Raw genomic sequence first — 11,180 nt, forward strand, 5'->3', positions numbered from 1 at the left:
GCGTTTGTCCTTGAAATGAAAGAGAAAAATGTATCCAGCAGGGTATTGAGAGAGATTCCTTGCAAAGAGCTAAAGATGATAATGTTTTACTTAAGGAGGTATTAGGGAATATCCAGCCTCAGCCAAACATAATTTAAATGAGCTAATCCTGATAGGTACATAATTACCTATTCCTTTGTGAACAAACCACAAATCACACAAGAGGAATGTGCCAAATACCATTGTTATATAGTTTTCTAGCGTGTTTAAAAACTCCGAATCCAAAAGAGAAGAGGTTCAACGCTATGTTACTGCTGCACTGAATTCAACTGCATTGCTGTACCTTTAATATTCTGCCACAGGAACTCACAACAGATCAACGGCCGACATCATACTCAACTCTCCTCTGTCCCAGGAAAACCAAAGCCCTCATAACTCTCCTCTCCTCTCTGGTCTGCGGGAACATTGGTATGTGTGTTTATGTGAGTGTGTCTGCATGTATAAAGATACCATGAATAAGGGCGCTCATTTGGACGAATTAGTGGGCTAACCTCGGCCTTGGCAGCACTATCGAGTGCAGCCACTGAGCCGACGAGGATCTCGTTTCTTTTTCCGACCTCCACTTCTGCAGCGAGCCTCAGGCTGCGTCACACTGGAGTCAGGTTTCCAGCTAGCGTCTTAATTACTGCCGCCTGCTCAAACAAGGTCAATGTGAACGTCTGCCAGGACTTATCTCTGGCTTCCTGTTCTCCTCATCTAAACTGAGCATCAACCCCCAAACAGTTTCATTTATGTGTTTGAAGGTTAAGTACACTGGTCTTTGACATTAAATTAACTCAGCTACTGCTAAAAAGGTTTAGACACAAAAGGTTGTACTCCTAAGTAAATTATTCTGTTCACAGTTAGTTTCCCAGTAGGGCTACAGAAAAATAACTAGGAAAAAACTAAATGTCGATATAGCCTAGTGTGGTTATTAAACTGCAAAATACCAGAAGTTATTTAAGAAATATGTAGTCTGCACGCATCATAGTGCAGGGGTGGCACAATGGGCAAAGCTAGGGATGGGCTTTCAGGACTTAAGCTCGGAATGTTTTTTATTACTTTGTCAAATTTTCAAGCCCCGTTATTTTGTCACTAATAAAATCATTCAGAACGGCAATCTGCTCTATAAATCTGATGTAGTGTCGCACATAAAATCTAGCAGATATTGTAGTTTATTCTGCAACATAGTAAAAGCTCATTTAAATTATCGCTGAGCCTTCTGTTCTGTAGAGAAAGTAGAGAAACCTTTTTTCATAATCAGAGTTGTGCTCTGTCTAAAAGTAAATTGCACCACTGAAGTGGGATAAATCTCAAAATAAGATGGACTATACAGTTGCACTTTATGATTTTGTAACCTTGATACATGCACCTGACCATGAAAAGCCATACGTTTCTCTAATTCTGTAAAGTCCATCAACAGGCTTCATGGATAAACCTCATCATGTGATCTCAAAATGAAGACCTCCGATCCAAAAGCGTCTAAAAGCCACCTATGTCAAAAATGAGATAATAATATTGAGTGAATGCTCAATACGTTCATCAAATACTTTCACTTCAACCTCACTAAATCCCAGCCACAGCCTATTCAGAAATGTTGGTACTTAGGTAGAAACCTATACATAGGAGCCAGATAAAAATGTTAATATTAAAGAAAAACGTTAGACAGACTTAGAGGCTTAATGTTTTCTATAGTAATAAGAAAAATGCTTGGTATAGTAATGTTTATAGTAATGCTTGGCTTGCTTCTAGAGTACCTCATTATGTGTCATGTTAATTTACTTTTCCTCAGAATGCTTACTTGTCAATCATCGTAATGATACTAAACCTAGATCCTTAGTGCTTACTGGTCCAATTGTGCTGCAGAATCTCCCAGCTCTATCTGCACCTACAGTAAGAGACAAGAAGAGCTTTGTCATCTATGAGAAACACTTCCTGTCAGTGCTGTGGGATAATTTGACACTACCACACCAAGCCCACAAGGTACTTTCAGTGTGGTCACGCTTGTTAGTAAATCAATAGACACGAACATCAACCTTGATATCCTGTAAGTCATGGAGCGACGCTTTAACAGATGAAAAAAAAGAGTGTCAAAAAGACCCTGCTGATATGCACATCAGATCTGCTTCCACTAGCGTACTGTCTATCTCACAAAGAGACCACAGAAACCTACTTGTCTCAGTATGAATGATGTTTGTACATCCTGATGTTTGGTAAGTGCCTTCACCAAATGCGGAGTTTTTCACATCTGGAGTTCACAGTCAAAATTCTAGTGAATTTGGCTGGTGCATTGGCTGGTTCATAACAACTACTATGGAAATGTTAAACCTTATACTATGATTTCACTTTTCCTGTTATTGGGGTTTGAAAATGAAACTTACAAAGATACTTACCAAAAAAAAAATAAAAAAAAAAAATTATGTAATCATTTAATTTTGGCCTCATACCATTCCCAATTGAACTTACTTTGACTTTAGACCAAATTACCATGAAGCTAAATCTAAAGAGGGACTTTATAAGTAAAAACTATAAGATAGATTTGGCATTAGTTTGTTCTATAGTCAATGTAAGTTCAATATACCAGTTGGTGATTGACTTAGTTAAGGTATAAAGCAGTTATCAATTCCTAATCTCAATTCCAGATGGTTAACATGAATACAGAATATATTAATGTATTAAATTCTGTGAAGGTTTATGCTCATGTGCTCGTGTGTGTGCAGCCACACACACACACACACAACATTGGGTTTTCATGTTTTAGGTTTAATGATTTAACCTACCCATTACAGAAAATTTTCTGCATTTTTACATTTTCAAAAAAACATCACTTAGTATGATTTATATGCGTTTTTCCTCATGAGGACCAACATTTTTTTTCCCACAGGGACAAGGATCTCTACAGAAGCCATGAACTGCAATGTAAAAAATAAATAAAAATAAAATAAAAAATCCGAAATCTAAAATTTCGAGAATAAAGTCGAAATGTTTTAAGAATAAAGTCAAAATTCATAAAGAGTATTCTTCTATAGAAGATTTTGTGTGTGTGTGTGTGTGTGTGTGTGTGTGTGTGTGTGCGTGCGTGCGTGCGTGCGTGCGTGCGTGTGTGTGTGTGTGTGTGTGTGTGTGCATGTGTGTGTGTAAAGACATGCATTTGTGAAGTCAAACTGCCTCGGACATGGATCTAAACAAAATAGTAGCTTTTTACTTTTATCTGGGCTTTCAACAAAAGGAAATTCTACAGTTTAAAGTTTAAACAAAATTGTATTCTCAAAATATTTCGACTTTAATCTCGAAATGCTAGATTTATTTTTTTATTTTATTTTTTTTACAGATTTTTTACAGATTTTTTTTTTTTATGTTGCGGTTCAGGTCATTAGTAGATTTCAGATATTGAAATATTCTCTCAGTATTTGTATGTATTTATGTATTTATTTATTTTGAATGCAATACAAATAAATTAATTTGTCATGACATTTCTCACATTCACCTAAGCCAGTTCAGCCCATTACAAATCTTATAATAACAAACAAACTCAAAAACCCATTAAGTCAAGAAGTAATAAGTGGCTAAATTGTCAGCAATGGTTGAAATAAAGATGAGAAATGGCAGGATCTAATCACAGCAGTATTGATTTTATTAAACTCAAACTCAAAACCAAAACCAAAACTAGAAATACTAAGAACTTTAAAACCATGAACATAACAAAAATGTACACACGGCAAGAACAGACAAAGAACTGAAACAACAACAACAACAACAACAAAACACAGAGTTTAAATACCCGAACAAACCAATCAATGAAATTAATAACCGGTGCACATGCTAATCAAATTAACGAGAAATCATAGAAACAAATTGAAAACTAGTAAACAGAACAAAGAGTACATTTACACAACAACGTTGTACTAAAAATAGGGATGGACATTTTTCAGAAATATTGCATTCGAATATCCAAGATCACAGAAAACGAATATATGTTTAGTTCAAATTGATTGAGAAAGACGTTACTTTAATCAAACTTAGTCGTGTCACCTATGAACATCTCTGAACAAGCTAATCAGACTATATTAACAAGCTTATACGTTTCATCCTTTGTTTTTCAAGTTGAAAACATTAAACAAAGGGATAGTTCGCCCAAAAATGATATTTAACCCATGATTTACTCACCCCTCAAGCCGTTCGAGATGCATATGTCAATCTTTTTTACAGACGAACACATTTTCAGTTATTTTAGAAAATGTCTTAGATCTTTCAGTGGTTATAATGTGAACCTATGGGGTCCACCTCATTCAAGTCCCGAAATGTGCATGCATCCTTCACAAAAGTAATCCATCCGGCTCCAGGGGGATAAACGAAGGCCTTCTGAGGGTAATCCGTGTGGTTTTGTCATAAACATATACATACTTAAAACTTTATAAATGAAAATAACTGCTGTCGACGCACGTTCACGGAGATGGATGCTGGCGTATGACGTAGTGTAGGAAGCGTTGTGACGTAGAACGAACGTGACAGCGTAGCCAGAGAGCAGAGCAAAACAAAACTCTATGTTCGTTCTACGTCACGACGCTTCCTACGCTACGTCCTACGTCATACGCCAGCGTGCGTTGACCGCTACCGGAAGCCAGTTATTTTCGTTTATAAAGTTTTAAATATGTATATTTTTACGACAAAACCGCACGGATTACCCTCAGAAGGCCTTCGTTTATCCCCCTGGAGCCGGATGGATTACTTTTGTGAAGGATGCATGCACATTTTTGGGACTTGAATGAGGTCCCATTGTTCTACAGGCGCTTTCAAATAATCCACCAGGTTGGCAGCGGAGTGTCACTCTTCCAGTGCACGGGTTTGCAGAACATAACTGTTCACCTTACCATCAGCAATAAAATGACACGTTATAGTGACATAGAACTCTGTAGTTAATGTTGTCCAAGTGTCAGTTGTAATGGCCACAAAGAATACTGTCCCTAAAGTAGTTTTGAGTTCGGAAACCATGCTTTCATATTGAACCTCTATTCTCGCTTTTATGGTTTTCCGTGAGGGAATGTTGTAATCTGGTTCAAGAAACTGTAAGACTTCCTTAAATCTGTCTCCTTCAACAAAACTTAAAGGAAGCATATCTCTTGCAATCATTTGTGCTATGAGATGAGTGGACTTCTCGGCTCGGTCGGGGATGCATCTGGGCCTACCTGCAGTCGTGAAAGCAGCGATGGGCAGCTGTTTTTCTTCATTCGACTGGTCAATAATGATGTTTCAGTGTTTGGATTTCATATGACTCCTCATTGTGGTGGTGCTATTATGATAACTTACTTTCATTTGACAAAGTTTGCACATGACATGATGATCATTTTGATCAAAGTAATTCCAGACTCCACTGTGTCTAGATTTAGATGACACCATTCTTCAAATGCCAGTCATTCTTCAAACTCCAGTCATCAAATGCACAGCGCCACCCAATGCATTTCACTAGTTTGCCTGCCTGTTCAGCCTTAAAGGTTAATAGTAAACTAACTTGGCTTGCTGTCCTTGGAGGAGGCTCGAACCTGAGGCTTAGCTTGAGCTCCGAGTTACGATCCCCATTCACATGAATCAGTGAAAATGACTAAAAACACTGTGTAATGCATGCCAGAGCAATAGTTGGCGATGTCACTATGTGGAGAAACACTACGCGCCTATAGACTGAACATGTAATGCGCATGTGCATGACGTTACCATTTTCACATTTTTTTCAGCTGTCACATTAAACACCCCTTATGAAAATTAAAGGGATAGTTCACCCAAAAAGGGATATTTCACTTTTCACATACCCCCTCTGCCCGTCTCAGGCCAGGGAGCCATCCTGCCAGCCCCAGGAACTTTTTAGTGTTGGGTCTTGGCAGGTTGTAACTGCTGCTGCCTTACTAATTTGTGGACGCACCTGTCCGTGACCCAAGTGGAAGCCCAGAAACCTGACCTCCACACTCCCAACTGCACACTTCTTCAAGTTGCCCGTCAGTCCGGCAACTCTCAGTGCTCTCAGGACAGCACGCAGGTGCTTCATGATGTTGCCAGTCATTGTACATAATTAGTGGATGTGAGAGGTGTGGGTTAACTTGCGACCTCTACACTATGCTTTTGTCCCCGACATTGAATAACAGCAGGCAGCATTGGATATTTAACCACATCCCCATGTACCTGAACCATGCCGCTTTCATCCAATGCCTCTGGCTGAATTAGGCTTTGATGAATCAAGGTTTGGTTACATCCTGAATCCACCAAAGCCTAATAAGTATCCCCCGTAATACTCACAGGTATTTGGTACAACCCAGCTTGATCTGGGGCAGCCTGCCTTGCGTCCGGTCCCCACCTCTATTACTGGACACTTGTCAATAAAGTGCCCTAGGTCCCTGCAACGCCAACAGGCTGGCCCAGACTTCCCCGCCACCCTAATGACAGGAAGTGGGTCAGGGAATTGACGTGGAGAGAGCGGAGAAAAGGGAGCCGACTCTGCGCCAGCACTGGCCAACCCCGCCCCCTGGGCACTACTCTCTGGCCTGTGGGAGACTCTAAAGCCTGCCCACCCTGCCCTCTGGGCTCGAGGAGGGACACTGGGATGGGATCTAGGAAAAGGGATAGGTCAAGAGGAAAAGGGAGAGGGAGAAATCACAAGAGAGGGGTGAGAGACACAGCTGGTAGGGGCTTCGCCGACCACGGGGCATACCACCATTTGGTCCTTCGTCAGTTGAATGGCCAGGTCCAGCCACGTCAGTCGGTGGCACTGAACGCACTCTACCGTCTTTATTGAGAGACGTGCAATAAACTGCTCCAGTACCACTAAGTCATTAGTCTGCTCAACGTCGCTTCACCCAGGCAACAGCCATGTGCGACATGCGTCCCGGAGCTGTTGAGCTATCACAAAGGGCCGGCCGCTCTCACCCAGATCCAGAGACCGGAACCACTGGCGGTTTTGTTCCTGGCTCAGGCCGACCCACTGCAGGATGGCTCTTTTCAGGTCATCGTAGGCCGCGGAGGTTCTGAACGGGCAGTTGCTGGGCTGCTACTCTCCCGAAAGAAGTGGGATATAAGGCGCACGGGCCAGTGGACTCATGGCCACTCACATGGTTCAGCCGTCTTCTCGAACAGGTTGATAAAGGCCTTGACTTAGACTGTAGCACATGAGTGTGGCCGTGTTTGGTGGTGGAGTCCCCCCCAGTCAAAATCTACCGGTCCATCCAGCTCCGGAACAGCTTGCGGTCTTCCTGTTGTGCTTGGATGAGGTTGTGGAAACGGCATTCCTGGTCGTCCCTCATGTCCATTAGCGTCTGGTGGTGTTCCTGGTGGAATCCCACGAGCAACTGAATGACATCCACAAATGGCGAACTTGACGCGGACTGCATGACGGCAGCGATCCTTCTTCTGTCCCGGGTTTCGGCACCCGAGTAATAATGTTCAAAACAAAGAAGGAAGAAGTCAGGGTCGGCTTTACTGAAGCTTGTGCTTTATTCACTTTCAAATACCAAAACAAAGTCGCGCTCACTGCACTTCAATAAACTCAGTCCAAATACAAGGGAATAACAGTGATGCAGCTCTCCAGAGCATTCACAGCGCCCAAGTCTCTCTCCCTGCTTCCTGTTTCCCGGTAGCTTTTATTTGGTCTCTCCACGCCAATTACTGCAACAAGACACAGGTGTTTGTCATTTTGCACTTGACCTTCTTATTCACCGCTCTTCTCCTGTCTTTCTCTCCCGCTGCAGACCTACTCGCCACAACATGCAAGAACCATTGAGGTTAATTTTCGTGTGTTACGCAGCACATTTGAACTTCTGCAAAAGGTTTGTTCTTGCACGTCAAGCAGGTTCAGTTATGCTTTTGTCTATGTTTGCTGATCAATGTTTATATATGAATAAAAAAAAGTTAACAATATTAAATCTGTTCATAATATAAAGCAATCAAGTCTCTACAGAAAATTTGGACTAAATCAATCAATTCATATGGATTAGTTTTGCAATCTCTTTATGAACTTTTTGAAGCATCACAGTGGTAGATGTGTAGGCTGTCAATAGGAACAGAAAGCTCTCAGATTTCATCAAAAAGTTCGAAAACGGGTTTAGAAGGACATAAGGGTAATTAATGACAGAATTTTTATTTTTGGGTTAACTATCCCTTTAACCATGGTTTTATTATAGTAAAAATGTACTAACCATGGTTTTTGGCGGATTGATTACTAATGATTACTATTTGAATAACCACAGTTTTAGTACAAAAACATGGTGAAACTATGGTTAGTCTAGCAAAACCATGGTTTTATTTGTAGTAAACCCAAGGTTAATTTTCATAAAAGATCTTTCCCATCTTTTCTGCACTGGGGGATGAAAGCAGTAAATCTGAAGACTGAATGCAACAAAAGGGACTTTAGTCCCAAAAAAAAAAAAAAAAACTAAGAGGAAGAGAAGTTGAATTGAGAGCTTGACTAAAGTTTTGCCAAAGCAATTTTGAGACAATTATAATTATAGCTTCAAAACACAAGAAGCAGCTAACCAAATCAAAGCCAAGGGAAGGATGTTTTTTGTATCTTTTTTTATTTTTTTTATTTTAAAGAGCCTGAGCCTGCTGCGATGCCAGAGCCAACACCTGAGCCATTTATCATCCTGGAGCCCGAGCCTAACATGTCTGACCAGGTGTGTGAGCTGGTAATATCGTCCATCACCGAGGAATACTGGTGGAATATGAGGGGATGATGTGGAGCCCTGTCTGGATTTGCTATACTCTGAGCCCTTGATTGATTTGGGGGATTGCACAAATGTTTGCACCGTGCCTGTTGTGTGTGTGTGTGTGTGTGTAAATTATATATTTTCTGTCACACACAAAAAAAAAAATAATAATAATTAATTAATGACTGTCAATCAGGGTGACAGTGTTACTGTGTAAGCACTACAATAAGTCAAGTTAAAGGTTGTCTAAGCGATGTCAGGCCAAAACATTTTTTGTCACATACAGCAAACATCTCCTCACTATCCGCTAGCTGCCTGTCCCCTGAACACACTGTAAAAAAACGCGGTCTCTGTAGACACCACAGGCTCCACAAACGGCAACAAAAACAAACTGTGCTCACCCGCACCCCGAAACATAACAAACAGAGCTCCAGCCAATAACCGACAAGAAGTGTTGAAGGGTGGGGTTTGCGCGTTTGCGGGGTTAGTGCGCGTGCACATGAGGTGGGTGTGTGGAGGAGAGAGATGAAGAGGGAAGTTTGAATTATGGCCGACACACGACCAAATAGACGACGTTCCGATGAACAGAACAACTTGCAAGAGGGACAAGGATAAGGAACGCGCGAAGTCCCGAATTTACATCGGAAAAACCTTTGAAATGTGGCGAGACCTCCGCCGGCAGAAGGGATTAGCTAGCAGCTACTATCCGACATTCAGTTGCTCTGTTTTTGCAGAACAGGTAAATCCACTTTTCTTTCTAAACTGACGTTCATGTTCGCCAAACCAGCACAAGGATGTAATTAGCTAGATTTATGCAGTCAGCGTTAACTTTGGTGAATACAACATGTATGTTTCTAGCAGCGATCAATCTCTATTGTAAATGATCAAGCAAATTCACAGTAGGGCGACAATTTGTGTAAGTTAAGGGTTGTTTTCACCCACGGTTTGTCGTGAATTTGAATGTTCATTTATAGGCTATTGACAACTTTGACTAAATTGGTTTACAACGCCGCCGTTGTTTATGCTCACTGGGAAACGCGAAGCTAAACGTTATCTTGCTATCATTGCGTCCTTGTATGGGAGCTATTTATAACCTCAGGTGGCAAAACGATTTTAAGATAATTTTTCTCTTTTTCTGCATTCTGTTCTGCAATGTATAAAAGCATTTATCTAACTTGGCGACATTACACATTGAATGAAGTATCAGTAAAACTTAACTTTGTAGTGACTATTTTGACTTTCCTTTATGCCGGAAGGGAGGGGAGGAGGGAGGAGACGGGATGAGGAGGAGGGAGGGTCTAGCCAGCCTCCGTTTTGTTTGACAATAATTCGAATGTCAACAAGAAGAAACGTCTCCCGGGATCGCTTAGACAACCTTTAAGTTAAATGCTGCAATACATACCTCATGTGTCTACTTACCTGGTTGTCCATAAAGTTCCTGCATCTGGTTTCATCCATCTGCATGTATTGCCTTCCTAACGCCCTTGACTAAATTAAACTATACACTAAATAAATTATTTGCATTAAGATTATCCCTAATTGCCATTCTATGATCCATCCATGCCGAGACATGTTTACTATTACAAAGTGCTTGTGTACAGTTTGTCAGTTAGACATTTATACCATTAGACGTCTTGTTGAGTTTGTGTTTTTTTCATGTTGACACCATCACTTCATTTCACTTTTCTAGCCCAGCCAATTTACAACGTGTCTTTTTACATACAATTGACTAAATGTTATTTCATGTTTTATGAAATTTACAAGCAGCTGTACGAACTCAAAATATAATCTTTGAATGGGACATGCAGAAGGCATTGTGTTAACTGGTAGTCTTAAAAAAAAAAGAAAAAGAGAAAACATGCAAAGCAAAAGGAAAAAAAAATAACATAAAAATTAGCCCTGCTCTCAGACACTAGTCGTTATGTGGCTACTGCGTGGCTTTTCCTATGACCACAGGCTAAAGGAAGCGCCAGCCGGCTCGCTATCAACCCTGCAGGCTGGCTATTCAAAGAGAGAGAGAAAAAAAGATTCCTTTGGAAGAAGCCGTCATGGAGAGAAAGACTGGCAATTAATGGCATTCAAAGCGAGTGTGCGCCATCGCTCTAAAAGAGTCTGTCCAGGTTTTTTTTTTCTTTTCTTTTTTTTTTGAGCAATGCCTGCATCTCTCATCTCCTCGAAATGATCAGTTGGCAATACAAGTGGGAAAGTCCTTAAACCAGAAATGAAAAGTTATTTGCAGTTAAAAAAAAACATTTAACTATTAAGAAAAAAAATGAATTACATACACAGTAAAAATCTCCAGTGTTGAAATCCTGGTGTTAAGGACTTTTAGAGTAAAGTTTTAATTTTCTGGTGTTGAATTTCAAGGGATTAACACTGCTAGTGTAAACTGCACCCTCTGGGTGGTGAAAATATGTGGAGTTAAATTAATAACACCGAGAGAGTGTAATTAGTTACATCCGGGACATTTACGCG

At 40.6% G+C, this 11,180-nt stretch overlaps 1 long non-coding RNA gene across 1 annotated transcript; it reads left to right on the top strand.

Moving 5' to 3' along the window:
* The first annotated feature begins 348 nt into the window (after nucleotides 1-348).
* LOC308694422 lies at nucleotides 349-10,369 on the top strand. The gene is made up of 3 exons (XR_014030586.1): nucleotides 349-447; nucleotides 7,749-7,826; nucleotides 8,593-10,369. It is a non-coding gene; the product is annotated as an uncharacterized lncRNA (long non-coding RNA).
* Nucleotides 10,370-11,180: the final 811 nt, after the last annotated feature.

The sequence above is a fragment of the Scardinius erythrophthalmus genome (genome assembly GCF_964197995.2).
Source record: "Scardinius erythrophthalmus genome assembly, chromosome: 8".
Taxonomy (NCBI): domain Eukaryota; kingdom Metazoa; phylum Chordata; class Actinopteri; order Cypriniformes; family Leuciscidae; genus Scardinius; species Scardinius erythrophthalmus.